Genomic DNA, 16,342 nt, shown 5'->3' on the forward strand with positions numbered 1-16,342 from the left:
CATTAAGCAGCTCAAATTTCTGAGGTCCAAGAGAAGATCCAGAGAGCTTTGCTCCCAGGACGTCACCAGCATTGTGGAGCATCTTCTGTTTGCCTCTTCCAACAAATGCCTAGTTCTTGAAGTACACTCTTTTCTTACAGCATTAGGATGTAAGCTCAGATCTGCAGACCCCGATCCTGACTTCGACGGTAAGGCATTCCGCTTCACAGTACCCGTCCATTTTCATACAGCACAGTCTTCTATAAGCTCCTTCCCTTGCTGCGTGAAGGAAGCGGTTGGTTATGAGTTACTAGAAAGGGGAGCAAAGTTGTATCACCAGACTCCCATGAGAATGCTTGAAATCTAGATGAATTTTAAGATCTTCAATTTGTCCTGTTGAATATTCAAAATATTGACATAAATAAATCCCTTCAGATAAATGTGAATTTAAATGCTTGCAGTATTCTAGCATACTTGAAAATCCTTTGCCACAGTCATCACAAACATGAGGATATATTTTAGTATGCTCAATAGCAACATGCCAATGTTAACATTTGTGTGAAGTCTACTCCGAAAACCACACACTTGACATATAAAGAAGTTTTTACATTTGTCAAAGGTAATTTTGCTTAAAAGGCTGTACTGTCCATGTTCTCCACTGTTACACGTATCACTTAGTTCTATTAATTTACATGCATGCTCATTTAACATATGGCTGTGCAAGTCTTCTGGATCATTAGTTTCATGTTCACAGAACTGACACAAGTACTGTTCATCACAGCTGTGTTCCTGGAAGTGCATGTAGAGCTCACTGCTTGAGGAGAACTGCACGTCACACTGCTCACACCAGTACAGGTGATCACTAAAGTAGATGTCTGCAATGTGCTGGCTGAGGGTCTCAAAAATCACCGTCTTATAGTCACAGTATTTACAAATATAGGGATCCTCGTGTCATTTGGCATACTTGATCAGAAGTATGTTCATAGAGAAACTTTCCTTGCATATTCGACATACATTTGAATCAGTACGTTTATGCTTCAGGATCAGATGCTGTTTTAAATCAGAAAAATATTTACTGTTGAATTCACAAAGTTCACATTTATAGAGACCACTGCTATTAGCTCTCATTAAAGGCCATTTCTGCTGGGCAGTCACATTCAAAGCCTGGCTTTTGTCAATAACTTTACAGAGTTTTGCCGGTGGTTCTTCATCAATTTGATCTGGGAGGCTTTCAGAGGAATTCTTTTCTGTCTCTATGTCATAATCCTCAGATATTGCATGCACTTCTACAGCAACAGGAACCTCTTCTGCAGAGCGAACTTCTACAGGACTCTCCTCTTGGGTTTGCTGGTGGAATGGTTCAGGTGAGTCACATTCTTCATCACAAATTTCTATATCAGATTTTTCTGCAGGAAAGGCAGTGTGGTCTAGGATTCTAGCATAGGACCAGGAACCAGGTAGTTCTGATATCTGTTTCTGGCCTTGATTCCATCTGCAAATTTTGGCAAGTCATTTGATGTCTCAGTATGTGAATCGTCATCTTTGTTGTTAAAATATTTTAAGTCTGGCTGTCTCATCGAGCAGACGCTGTAACAATGATCAGAAAAAATTCCATTGAATCCATCTGCAACTCTGCTTACTCCAGAGGAATCTGAATAAGGAGAAGGGTGTAAAGTCTTCCTTTTTCTTTTTTTAGGATACTCATTCATATCTTTCCAACCTGGTATAATTCTTAATACTTCAGTGAGGAAAAATGAATTACAAAAAATTTCCACAGATGGTAATAAAATGCCTCACCACACCACGGGCTCCGCCCGCCCAGGCGCAGCTCCTCCGTGGTGGCGGCGGCGGCTTCCGGTGCCCCAGCGCGCGGGCCCCAGTGGCCCAGAGGTGGGCGACGTGGCTCCTGCCTTCCCGCTGCCTTGGGCCTCCCGCGGGCCGGGGCCTCAGCCTCTGGCGCTCCCCACACCAGCCCCGCCGAGTCGCTAGGCGCAGGCTGCAGAGGCTGGGCTGGTTTCGCTGACGCTACGCCCTCATCCGTGCCTGTGCCATGCACCTCCACTAACCGTGAGATCAGGCGGGATGCTGGGTGTAGGGGGGAAGCGGGGGAGCGGGCTTTGGAGGCCCGACCAGGCAAGGTGCCAGCCGGGGTGACACTGCCAGCCTGCAGCCCCTGAGTCAGAGTTTTTGTTTTTATTATTGCCTTGTCTTTGCAGTATGCATTTGGGTAGAATTATAAGCAAGAATAGTACCATTTTCTGCTCTCTATTTCATTCTTGCATAGGCCAAAAGACTATGTGTCAGGTAGACAAACTACAGGACTACAAAAATACCTACTAGACATGATGGGATGCTTGCTAGAACAAAATAAGAGGGATATCATGTACCATTGAGAAGAGGGGCTGGGAATATGGCCTAGAGGTAAAGTGCTCACCTCATATACATGAAGCCCTTGGTTCGATTTCTCAGCACCACATATATAGGGAAAAAAAGCCAGAAGTGGCGCTGTGGCTCAAGAAATAGAGTGCTAGCCTTGAGCAAAAAGAAGCCAGGGAGAGTGCTCAGGCCCTGAGTCCAAGCCCCATGCCTGGTAACAAAAACAAAACAAATAAAGTAAAATTGAGAAGATTCTTGGATATGTCATTAAGAATTTTAGACTCAATTCCTGTTTAGACCTAGTCATAAGCACATTCTCAGTAAATTGTTTGTCTCAACTTGCTTATTTGTCCCAAGGACATTCTATAAATACTCTTCTACATTTTGAAATTTGTTTACTGGTCAAAACAAGTGACATATGACATTCAGGTTATAATAGCACCTACCTATAAGGGTGTTTTGAAGGTTAAATGACAAGGTGCACATACAGATACAAGAGTACCTGGAACATTGATGGAAATATATTAGGAGTACTTGTAATATTTCCAAGAAGATTTGCAGTTATCCGAGAATATTTGCTTCCATTCTGTCTACAAAGTGCTCTCCTCCTATAAAACAGATATCCACAAAGTAAAGTTTGTGGCTGACGCCTGTAATCCAGCTACTCCAGAGGCTGCGATCTGAGGACCAACCAGGGGAAGGAAGTATGTGAGACTCTTATCTCCAATTAATCACAGAAAAAGCCAGAAGTGGAGCTGTGGCTCCAGTGGTAGAGTGCTATCCTTGAACAAATAAAGGATCCCGGGACAGCATTCAGGCCCAGAGTTCAAACCCCAAGACTGGCACAAAAGCAGGGTGCATGGGGGAGGCTGTAGCTACTCATTATGAATCGTTTTTTTGTAATAATGAGTTCTCCTTGAAGTATCTTCATGCCTTCAGAGGATTCCGTGTGAACCAGAGGCAAGCAGACCCCATGGGCCACTTCAGATTGAGGTTGTGAGAATCAGATATTCTCGCATGTCCTGTGGCCACTCTGATTAGCTGGCACAGAGGGAGCCTGAAGCTCTGGGCTATAATCGAATGGGGAAAGCCAATGGAGTCCAGTCCCAATGGCCAGGATTATGTTCCCATGATAAAGATATTTCTATGTAATTGGAAAATTCCAAATACGATTCTGTCAGCGAGGGGAAGAGAGGACAGACGGGCATTAGTGGGCTGTGTTTCAGTCCATTTTGTTTCCACTACTGCTTTCCTTCTTTGCCTCATCAGACATACATACCGTGGGCAGAGTTCCCAAGAAGAACATACATTTAACCAATGGAACTCACCTCCTGGAAATGCCTGGGAATACTCAAGTCCGGCCTCACATCCTAAAATTCAGAGCACAGCAGATTTTAGGAAAGATTACTAATGCAAGAAAATGGCATATGAACAATATGCTCACAAGGATCCAATGTGGTTGTAGGGGAGGAATAGAAAGAAACAACTGCACACGCCTCCAATCATACAAAATAATATATGGATCAAAATGAACTCCAGGCAATGAAAACAAAAGGTTTTTTTTTTCTTTTTTGCTGTTTTTGCTTTCTTTGCTTTTTGTTCTGTTGGTTCATTTACTTGTCTTTAGGAGGGGAAGGAGGGGCCACAGAAATGGAGGGACAAAGTGTGGACAAATGCAGCAGTGGTCCTCACTGGACACTATGTTGAAAATGAAGTGTACAGCTTGTGCGTGGGGATGGGAAGGAAACACAGGGAGAGAGCAAGGAAGGGGTGACATTGTCCCAAGAGAAAGCACTGTCTACCTGACTTATGTAATGGTAACCTCTTTGCACATCACTTTTGTAATAATAATAAAACTTAAAAAAATGTTTGACTGGAATTCTGAGTCCATCGGTCTATGAGGTACTAAGCCTTCTCAGAAGGACTGCAGTGTTTGTAATTACACAAACCACACACACACACACACACACGGCACCACCAGGAGCACAGTCGAGACCTCGGCCCCAAACTATCACAGCTAGACGATTACTTCCTGATTTAATTTTCCTCGCAGAGTACATACATACCCATACATGGTTCTCTACACCATGCTGTTCCCCATGCCCGTCTTCCTTCTTGGCAGATTTCCAGAGTCAGAAAATTAAATTGTCGGCTGGCGCCCATTGAGGATTCTGGGCTTTGCGGGGCAGAGCTTGGAAACATGCTCACCACAACTGACAAGCCTCACTGATCAAGATGCCATTCACGTTATAAACACAAGATCACTCATCTGGAGAACGGCATAAATGTGGGTGTCGCTGGTCTCTCCCCAAGGTTATGGAGCCAATATCCTGCATGATTGTCTCTGGCCATGAAGACTTTCCTCTTCCTCTTTTTTTTTTTTTTTTTTTTTTCCAGTCCTGGGCCTTGGACTCAGGGCCTGAGCACTGTCCCTGGCTTCTTCTTTTGCTCAAGGCTAGCACTCTGCCACTTGAGCCACAGTGCCACTTCTGGCCATTTTCTACATATGTGATGCTCGGGAATGGAACCCAGAGCTTCATGTATACAAGGCAAGCACTCTTTCCATTAGGCCATATCCCCAACCCTTTCCTCTTCCTCTTAGCTGTGCTCCTGCTTCTGGCCCCAGGGAGACGGAGGTATTCTCAGCAAAGGTGATCAGGGGGGTGGCGCTCGCTGTGCAGGTACTGGGCGCCGTCGGGGCTGGGATGCAGAGGCCCCCCTGAGCTGGTCGTGGCTTGGGGAGCACTTGCTGCAGAAGGCAGTGCCCTCCAGTGAATCTCCCATTCACCCTGGTGTTGCCCACTGCAACCCAGGAAAGCTTGTCACCAGCCTGCATGGATGTAAGGATGCTGGCCGAGAAGCCCTTCGGCTCCGCTTCTCATGCTTACTACCAAACCAGGTGAACAAAGTAAAGTCAAGGGAAAAGCTAGCGGTAAAATAAAAGGGAAAATGAGAAAATTTGCAGTATATAATATGAAGGGAATAAGGAGAGAGAGGGGAGGAGGGAGGGAGGGAAGGAGAGAGACAGAGAGAGAGACAGAAAGAGAGGTGTGGAGGATTCATGCCCCACGGACTCTGGAGAAATGGCACGATGTATCTTGTCACCTTTCAATCCCATCACATAAAGCTGAATACTATAGTAAGAACCCCACATATTGAAAGGCATTTGTTGTCCAGAGCCAGCGCCTTGAAGGAAAAATCTTCCCTACTTCATATTTAATGATTCTCAGAGGAAAAAAATGTGCACGGCAGGCCCATCTTATAAATATTTTGTAGACACAGAACTTGCGGTGGGCTCGGCATCTTCTCCAAGTCCTACAGGTCAGCATAGAGGAGCCCAGGCATAAGTAGCTGAGACAGGGCCCCTGCTGCCTCGGTGCAGGGAGAGGCACAGTGGGAATCAGGATTCCACCTCCTGGCACACTTGGGGGCCCCATGTGTGTCCTTCTCAACAGAAAGGTGTAGGCCAGATCCATGCCGCATCCCAGGCAGCTGAAGGAAGGGCTTCCCAGACCCCAGGGTATTCAGATCCACCCCACGTGCTAGTTCTGTTTCTACCCATGTGCATTGTACAGAATGTTCACATGAGCTGCTCACTTCATGTTTCTATGTGAAGACAGTGTGTGTTAGAATCTGGGAATTGGGAACTTCAGAATTCATGACAAATGGACTCTGCTGGCTCTGCTCTCCATGAGAGTAGTCAGAGGCCTTTAATGTTTTTTAGAAATACTAATACTCAGAACTTATTGAACACAAGATTATATAATGTTACATATACAAAAATGAAGTCAACCTTTTTTACCTGACATATGCACAAACGTGCACACACATAAAGTCTCTGCACATGTGTCTCTCATGTTCCACTAGAAGTCTGTGGCTCAGGAAGGCACAGACACTTCCTAAGCTAGATACGCCAATGCCAGCTAATGCATAGATCATATGACAGAACTTAATTACCTGGTTTTAAGGTTTTCACAGATGTGAATTAGGTGTTTCACACATTGACATTAGATTCTCTCCTTAGCTGAAAGCAGGCTGCTCTTACAATTGCTACTGATAAAGTGCTAAATCCAGAACAGGAATTCTATCTCAAATAAGTGAGAATTCTTAGGTAGTCAGTTCCAACACCACCACCCCCTTCTGATCTGAAGTATGTGTCTTCTGCAATCCAGTTTTTGATGAGATGTGGAGGAGAAATTGGTCCCGGCCTTTACAAGCAGCCTTTTCAGGATCTACTCCAGTAAAGCTTTTCACATAGACGCATGTGCACATGTGAACACACAAACACACACACACATACACACACACACACACACTCCCTCTTTAGCCTGACTACTTTCCTGAGCTTCAGATCTTGCTCTACGTGAATCCCAGGGCAGTTCCTTACTCTAGAGGAGTATACAGGAACACACTGGTAATTCGCCCAATAGATTTGGATGAAAGGGTATTAGCAGCTATTTCCAGAGAGCTTTATAAATGTTCAAAGAGGAAGCAATTCATCTTGGTCTTTTACCTAATGCCACTTAGAAAAAAACCCTTGTCACTAGCTAGAACAGCTAGAACAGCTTTCCAGAAACCATCGCATACACCATATTACCTGCTGTGTGACTACACATGCTTCAGAATGAGCAGACCTCGGCTAACCCCTGAACAACTCCTTCCCTTGTGTAGCCAAGAATGCCTTTATTGATGAGAAGTGCCTCAAGCTTAACGCAAGATGCGGGAATTATTGCTACAAAAATGAAGAGCTCACAGGCCTCTGCCAGACAGGCCTGAAGTGCTGCATGACCATGAGACCTGTGGGTGGGGCAACTATGAGTGACTGCAAACATGAGGGCGGGACCCGAGAAGTCCAACCACTTCGCTTCTTTTCACGCTGGCACTTGCTGGTGAATAGATACTTCCATAAAAATAAATAATTTGTTCTGGCCAGTGTTGAGGGCTTCTTGGTTTATTTTATTTATTATAATTATTGTTTGGTTGATCATGGTGCTTGAACTCTGGGCCTGGGCACTGTGGCTGAGCTCTTAGCTCAAGGCAAGTGCTGTGCCACTTGAGCTACAGCATCACTTCCGGTTTTCTCGTAGTTGATTGGAGAAAAGTATTTCTGGTCTTTCCTGCCTGGGCTGGATTTGAACCACAATCCTTAGATCTCAGCCTCCTGAGTAACTAGGACTACAAGCATGAGCCACTGGTGCCTGGCTTGGTTTATTCTTAAAAATTATTTTCTGGGAAGGCAATTTTCATAAAGCCATCTTACATTTCTCTTAAAAAGAAAATAGCAAAGATTATTCACAGACCAGTAGCTTCATCTCAGGCAGCTGACTCTGACCAATTTACTGAGATGAAAAAGAGAGATACAGACAGATGACAGGCAGATAAGGAGGAGGAGGAGGAGGAGGAGGAGGAGGAGGAGGAGGAGGAGGAGGAGGAGGAGGAGGAGGAGGAGGAATCGTGGAAGGAGGGAAGAAGAGAGGTAAAGAACAAGGAAGGGAAGGAAGGACATAAGGAGAAGGAGAAGAGAGGGAAAGAAGAAGGAAGAAGGAAGAGAGGAGGGAAGACGGAATGAAAGGAATAAAAGAAAATAAATGGGTAAGTAAAACTAGGCAGTGGTAGCTTAGTCTGTTATCCTAGCTACTCAGGTCTGAGAACTGAAGGTCATGGTTTGAAGCCAGTCTGGGCAGGAAAGTCTATGGGACTTACCTCCAACAAACAATTCAGAAAAGGCTGGAAATGGCACTGTGGCTCAAATGGTAGAGCACTATCCTTGAGCAAAAGAAGCTCAGGGACAGTGCCCAGGCCCTGAATTCAAGAGAGGCAAACCTCAGAAAGGTGGCTCACGCCTGTAACTCTAGCTACTTGAGATGCTGAGATCTGGAGATCACAGTTCAAAGCCAGCCTAGATAGGAAAGTCTGTGAGACTCTCCAATTAACCAGCAGAAAACCAGAAGTGGAGCTGTGGCTCAAAGTGGTATATCAATAGCTTTGAGCAAAAAGAGTTCACAGGGGCTAAGAATGTGGCTAAGTGGTAGAGTGCTTGCCTAGCATGCATGAAGTCCTGAGTTTGATTCCTCAGCACCACATAAATCAGGAAAAGCCAGAAGTGGTGCTGTGGTTCAAGTGATAGAGTGCCAGCCTTGAGCCAAAGAAGCTCAGGAACAGTGCCCAGGCTTTGAGTTTTGCCAGCCCCAGGACTGGCAAAAAACAACAATTACTATGATATCCATTCTCTTAACAAAATTGTAAAGGCTATAGACATGACCATTGTGTAGTTGATGCCTAGACCTAGTCAACTTGGATAACTGAAATTTAATATCAGTCTTTCAAATCCTTCCCTCCCAGGATCCTGTAACCATTCCAATTCCTATTTCCTTAATAGTTCAATCTCTTTCTGGAATATTCAGGCAACCCATAGGAGTGGAATTGTGCAATTTCATTTTCAGATATCTCAATACGTAATGAGGAGATTTTGAAAAGGCAAATGTGTGATAGAAGTCAGGTAATATTTTTATGGCTGCATCCACACCCGTGGGTTGGTGAGCACACCCTTGGAGCTGATGAAAGAGTTGATTCAGTTTGCTGTATTGCCACCTCTATGTGACCTTAGCAAGCTTCTTTAAGAGGTTGTGACTGTTTTGATTTAAAATCATTTGGCCACTAAAGTGCCTTCTTATGGTTAAATAATTACCATTATAATTGTACACGAGATGTTGCTACAAGAGTATGTCAACACCACATTCGTCTCTTCAGACTAAATCTGAGAAATAAGTTGAGACATGATTTACATTCATTTAGGAAAAGACATCCATGTCGGTGAAGAGCCCAAAGTGTTCATAGATTAGAGCAAGTTCTAACAAGTGACTGCATAGAAAGCCACTTTAGAGATGAACAAAGGAGGAAATCTATGTTCCATGATCACAGAAGCTATTTTGAGAGCTATGGTCATTTCTGCCATTTGCATATAAGAATTTTTATCAGTTCTTACCAAGATCCAGATGAAACAGACATCCAAGCATTTAAATTAGGAGCCTATGGGAAAAGTCAGATTCTTTAAATGCTTCCTGCGTTCTTTGCCCCATTCAAGTCACATTCTACTATTGATACTTTGTGCAAATTTCCCCTGCTCCCAATTTCTTTTTGTCCTTATTTTTTTTTCCAGACCTGGGGCTTGGACTCAGGGCCTGAGCACTGTCCCTGGCTTCTTTTTGCTCAAGGCTAGCACTCTGGCACTTGAGCCACAGCGTCTCTTCTGGCCATTTCTATATGTGTGGTGCTGAGAATTCGAACACAGGGCTTTGTGTATATGAGTCAAGCACTCTTGCCCTCTATTAATCTTTTATAACTCGGCTCCTGCTTTCATGTTCTCTTCCCAGACGTTGTCCACACATATTTCTCATGTCCCACTGGAATCTGCTCTGTATTTCCATTCATAAACCAGAGTTAACAGCTCCTTGGTGGCTCTTTTCAGCGCAGTGGGGTGCTGGCGGCGGGTGTTACTTTGTATTCTGTGCCTCGAGCCTCCTGGGAAGGTGTCTACACATCCGTTTTCTACTAGGCCTCCTTTTCCTACTCATGGAGTTCTTTTTTTTTTTTTTTTTAGTTGGATGCTTTTCAGGGTTTTTATTTAGTTTTCTTTAGGTATGTAACAGCAAGACAAACTAAAATGAAAACGCAATCTTGTAGTGCCTATTTTGGGTGATGACTCATGGAGTTCTTTCACCCCTGTTATGTGGCGGATTCCCCGCCCGTCTCTTACTCTTGGCTTCCTGGGTTCTAAAGGAGATGGAAGGTACCTGTGTACTGGGGTGTGCAGGGACCCCCGAGGTATGATGCTCAGAGTTGAATCCTGCACCCAGAGAGGGCCCCTCATAAGCCACTTCTGAGCTCATGTCACCCACTTACCTTTAGGTATTAAGGTCACAAAGAAGAGAAGAACAGAAAGCAGTGGGGGAGCCTCATGGTTGAGGGCCCAAAGGCAGTGGCCAGTGATCCTCAATGGGCTCCTGGGCTTTTATTCCCGCGGGGTGTGGCTGCACCTCCTCTGAGGCAGTGAAACTTAACTCACAGAAAGGCAAAGTCGCCTCTGCTGGAATGCTTCTGAGCTCTGGAGCCCTGAAACTCTGTGAGCAATAAGCCTAATGACAGGCAAGCAGTGGTACTCATTTCCTCTTTCTATGCAGTATGGATTTCACCAATGGTAAGGACCTGTGGCCACTTTTCCTTGTTGGAAAACTCATAAGCATAATTTCTTATTTATGTTTTCTTTCCCATTACATGCTGTAGTGAAAGTATTATAATTCAGTGCACACATACATTGTGTAAGGAATGATAAAGTCAGGGTAATCAGGGTCTGTCTTTGGAAGGTTCCATTTTTTTATAGGATTTTTTTTTTTTTGGTGTGTAGAGGGGTTGGTGCTGTTTCTGGGGCTTGAACTGAGGGCCTGAGCACTATCCCTAAGCTTTTGTGCTTAATTAAGGCTAGCACTTTACCACTCAAGCCACAGCTCCACTTCTAGCATTGTGGTAATTTATTAGCTATAGGAGGCTCACGGAATTTTCTGCCGAGGCTGGCTTTGAAACACAATCCTTGGATCTCAGCCTCCTGTACAGCTAGGATTATACGAGTGAGCTACTGGGCAGCTGGCAATCTTCCAAGATTTTTTTTTTTTTTGGTGTTTTGCCAGTCCTGGGCCTCGGACTCAGGGCCTGACCACTGTCCCTGGCTTCTTTTTGCTCAATGCTAGCACTCTGCCACTTGAGCAACAGTGCCACTTCTGGCTTTTTTTCTATATATTTGGTGCTGGGGAATCGAACCCAGGGCTTCATGTATGCGTGGCAAGAATTCTTGCCACTATGCCATATTCCCAGCCCCACTCTTCCAGTTTTGTGAGATGTGTAATGAACTGTTGTTTACTACAAGTACTCTTGTGATTTATAACGTTAGAAATACTTTTCTCCCTATGTGCATTTGGTTGTTGTTATTAGTTTGTTAGTCTTGGGGAATGAACTCTGGGCCTGGGCACTGTCCCTCAGCTTTTCAGCTTAAGCAAGGGTCTCATTCTTCTACTTGATCCACAGCATTTCTTCCGGTTTCTGGTGGTTAATTGGAGAGAAGAGTCTCTGGGACTTTCCTGCTTTGGACCATGATCCTCGGATCTCAACCTCCTGAGTAGCTAGGATTACAAGTGTGACCTGCAGACTGCTCACACTCTTCCTAGCCTCTAGTGACCACTACTGCACACGAATTCTGTGATTAACTTTTTTACCTTTCACCAGTGAGTGGGGACATAACCACATTCATCTTTCCATACCTAAATCCTTTCACTTGACATGTTCTCAAGTCCTGTCTATGCTCTCTCAAAGGATTACAGGGTTTAGAAAACTTTACAAGGCACCATGGGGAAAGAGTTGTCAGTTTGCTACAGTATCTAGCTAATTCATTAAAGGCAACTAACCTAGGGGGTGAACTCATGTAGTATTGTTTCCTTGTGATTGGTTTGTTTAACTGAATGGTATAGTCTCCAGTTCCATTCATATTCTTGAGAAACAATGAGAGGATTCATATTCCACTATTGCTGAATAAATGAAGTAAGCCACAGAGCTTACAGAAAGGCTCAGTCCTACTGATTGCAGTCCCCTGAGATTCATGCGAAACTTCTGGTTTTGGTGGTACTTGGATTTGAACTCAGTGCCCTACACTTGATAGACAAGTGCTCCTACCACACATGTGACATTTACTTTTTTTTTTGCCTTACTTTTCAGCTAAGTCTTTAAGTTCAGACTGGCCTTCAGATGTGATCTTCCTCTCTGTGCCTTCTCTGTAGTTGGGAATACTGACACATATTAATATGCCAAGCTTAATTGTTGATATGGAATCTTATTCACTTTTTGCAGGGAGAGGGAAAAGGAGAGGAAAGAGGAGCTAAGCTGGCCTTGAACCCCTTTTGTCCCAATCTCTGCTTCCTAAGTAGCCAGGAGAGGCCTGAGACACCATTCCTGGCCTCTGTGCTAAGCTTCTAACCCTTCAAAGTGGCAGAAGACACTCCTGATTGCTTTAGTGGGCTAAGGTTGTGGCAATTTCTCACAGCAGGTCACAGATAAGTAATGCAGTGGTTTATGAAACCACTGAGTAAATGCTCAGTAATGGGGACTGGCTACAAATGCTCCAGCCAAGGTCAGACATGGATTTTGATCCGAGCACTGATGTGTTCAGGGCCCAGATCTGTGGTAATGGCTGACATTTGGTTTTTCATTTGGCTTTGGTCAGAGAGGGAAACCTGGCCAGTCTGCATGGGAGAGGGGTGTGTCTCCTCCCGGGAGGGGTGGAGGGCTTCCCTGTGGCACAACCCAACAGGTGTGGTGAAAGCACCCTGCCCTGCCCAGCCCGTTCCCAACAATACCCAGCGGAAGGATGGCATGGGCTGGGAGCCAACCAGCCATGGAGGGTAATACCGGTAACATGAGTTTTAAAAATAGGCTTTGGTTTATCTTTCTTTATTGTTTATTGAGGAATCAGAAAGAATATCAGTGAGAAAAACAAAGATGGGGGTGGAGGAGGGAGAAGAAACATTTAAACCAATAAGAGGCTTCAGTGACTCCCGGAGGTGGTGTTCTGGATCCTGGCACGCTTGCCCAGGGGCAGGCAGCAGAATCTGTATTCTAGACATCATCCCACGTACACTTCCATTTCAATGCAGTATATTTGGCAGGTGCCATTGGGTCGCTCACAAATATCCTAGAGCTTGCCTCTGATTGCACAGAAAGAGGGGCATGGTAACCATTCAGCAGTCTTACTGTATTTTTACCTTTCTGTGTGGGGATGGGGACAGTGTTTGGAAACAGCTTTGGATGGATGCTTGTTCTTACTTGATTTCTTACAGCAATGCTTTAAAAGCTTGGTATTTTTTCTTGAGAAGAACCCAGCAATGCTGGATGCTTCTAAGAAATAAAAGATGGAGTAGAGTGTCCATCAGCCCTGCCTGAGTTCTCAGGATGCATGTTACTTTGTATTTTTGTTTTGTATTGTTTTTGTTTTTTTGCCAGTCCTGGGCCTTAGACTCAAGGCCTGAGCACTGTTCCTGGCTTCTTTTTATTCAAGGCTAGCACTCTGCCACTTGAACCATAGCACCACTTCTGGCCGTTTTCTATATATGTGGTGCTTGGGAATCAAACCCAGGGCCTCCTGTATATGAAGCAAGCACTGTTTCCATTAGGCCATATTCCCAGCCTGTTACTTTGTATTCATTTCCCTTACATTACTTTCTATTCATTTCCCTTACTCACATTACATTCAATTCATTTTCCTTACTACCTACCCTCTCTTCAGACAGATGCAAGAGACACTAGTTTTACATAGTATCACTGATTTTTCATGGAGTAGAATGATTTCAGCGAAGAGAAATACATTTCACTCTCCCTCCCCTCTTATATGTTAGGTCATCATATATCTTTCACATCTGTATTTCTATAATACATCTGTAACAGCTATATTTTTCAAAAGTAGAACTGAAATACAACTTTAAAGGACAATACACTTCAAAGAAATGGGCAGAGAGTGTATTTTCCTGGGGAAGGAAACCATATTCCTCAATATTCAATGTGTAAATATGTTTGTGTTGATACTTGCTATGATCTGCTGTTTCATCCCCCCAGGTAATGTATAATTGAGTATATGTGCACATGTGCATGTATGTGTATGTGTATGTGTGTGTGTGTGTGTGTGTGTGTGTGTGTGTGTGTATCTCACAATCTGTTTCAAGCCTTGGAATATGGCAAGAATTCATTAAATCACTGTGGAACAATTGCTACAATACTGGCGATTTCCATCCTACAGCGTATTAGTGAGAAAATTTCCCGTTACTCTGTGTTGCCATGTGTTGTGCCATTTTTCTGTGGCTGAAGGAATTGAGTCCTCCAATCCCAGGACTTTGTGAAAATATCCTATCATTACTCATTGCAACACTTCAGGTTATGTAGAGAACATTTTTTGTATTGGGAGTTCTGTGGGTGAGCCTTGTCCTTTATATATTGCAGACAAACTATCACTTATAGACATCTGCTTTTGAAGCAAAGTTGAGTGTTCCAACAACAACATAGACTACCTCTTCTCTCCACAGAAGAACTGTGAGTGAGGTCAGGAAGCAAGAGCCCTTAGGTCACGCTGTCATCCAGTGACAAGGCCAGGAGCATAGCTTGCATTCTCAGCTTTATTCTAGTTCCTTTTCTTACAACTGCCCCTGTTCTCTGCACACTCCCAGGCTTTCCTGTGATCTCATTAAGATCCTGTGATCCTCTCCACTGGCCTTCGCAGTGTCTTCCTGTTCCTGCCGCCCCACACTGGGCTTACCAGTCATGTTCTGCCTCAGTTCTTCCCACCATGTTTAGCCAGAGTGGCCACACAGTAAGTGTTCAGGAAGCAGACAGGCGACAAGAGGTGCGCAGAGGCGACTGGGCTGCACTGTGGACAAGAAAGGACCGTCCAGGAGGAGGTTACCACCGTGAGGTGCTCCCCAGCAACAATTTCTGTGCTGGTCATGACAAAGCTGGTTTCTTGTTTTATTGAAATACCTTTATATCATCTTGACAAATGCATACCCTTCCCTTCAAAGAACAGAAAGCACAGTTGAAGTAATTCATAGCATGTTCCCTGAGATTGTAAACGAGAGGCATATTCTTCATGGTGCACAAAGCAGCTAGACACGTGCTCTGGGAAAGTATTTCCAGACCAGCAAAAGTCATGTGATGTAACAGACAGAAATGTACTCTCACATGTGCAAACACACACACACGTGCACACACACTCATTAATCTACAGATAAAATCCACGGACACTCTTAGTGTTCACCAATAATCAACATGATTGTTCCTCTGAAGTCTATACCTACAAGACCTTTTCAACTTAGTGTTTTAATCTTTCAAATCATGTGTTCCTTCTGATTTTTCTATGTTTTAGTCACAGGATTCTCTTTCGTCCCTCCCTCTGTTACTCCTCCCACCATCCCTCCCTCTCTACTTTGTCCGACTCCTCTCTTTCTTTTTGTTGTTAGTGTGGCTTGAACTTGTGGAGCTGGGGTGCTCAAGGCTAGAGCTCTACCACTTTGAGTCACAGCACCTCTTCTGGTTTTCTGATGGCTAATTGGAGATAAGAGTCTCAGAACTCCCTGCTCAGGCTGGCTTAGAACCAGGATCCTCAGATTCCACCTCCAGCCCAGGATTTCCAGCTCCAGGGAAAGTGAAGTCCTGGCTCCTCCCACCTGCCCACCTCCACCCAATCAACAACTCTGCTCAACAACTCTGTGGAGCACTGGGTGAACAGTCACACCCAGGCCTGTGCTTTAGCTGGCAGTGACCGGCCTCTGAAAAGCAGAGACTGGCTTTGTTCATTACCCAGAGACAGAAGCCAGAACTGTGGTGCGGGGAATCCAGTCGGCAAGACACAGAGAAGCCACATTATGAGGTGGGATTGGGAGTGTCTAGTAAAAGGCCTGCATCTGCAAGCAGACTCTTGTCACAAAGACTGGTGGCCCCGCGAATACACACTTAGCACTGTTAGAAAAAGGAGACAGGAGAGCAGAAAGTGCCAGAAAACAAAACCAACAACCCAGACCAAACCTAATGGAGCTCTGATGGGTGAATCTTTGCTAGGAGAAGAAGGGCTAGGAGATGGGGCCGCCATAGGAGGTTAGCATCAGGGTGTCTGCCCTGCTCTTCCCCTAAAATTTGGCCCCCTGTTGTCGTTGGGGGTTGGACCCAGGAAATTCAGGTCCCAGACCCAGACTCTGGGGATTCAGGTGGTGCCCATTGGGGCTAAACCACACTTTGTCTTTACACATCCCCTTTAGGTCTATGCAACCCGCTACATCTGCAATTCAAAGGATGGCTTGTCTCCCCTCTGGGCCTTGGAAGCTGGGTGGACAGCCCTGCTGTAGTTAAGTGAAGATCTGTGTTTACATTTGATCTTCATCACCTTTGGTGTGACATTTTTATT

The 16,342-nt window shown here is 44.7% G+C and overlaps 1 pseudogene; it reads right to left on the reverse strand.

Annotated features, from left to right (window-relative positions):
- Positions 1 to 289: 289 nt before the first annotated feature.
- Positions 290 to 1,688, reverse strand: LOC125367057 (annotated as a pseudogene).
- Between the last annotated feature and the right edge of the window lie 14,654 nt (positions 1,689 to 16,342).

The sequence above is a fragment of the Perognathus longimembris genome, chromosome 18 (genome assembly GCF_023159225.1).
Source record: "Perognathus longimembris pacificus isolate PPM17 chromosome 18, ASM2315922v1, whole genome shotgun sequence".
Classification (NCBI taxonomy): Eukaryota; Metazoa; Chordata; class Mammalia; order Rodentia; family Heteromyidae; genus Perognathus; species Perognathus longimembris.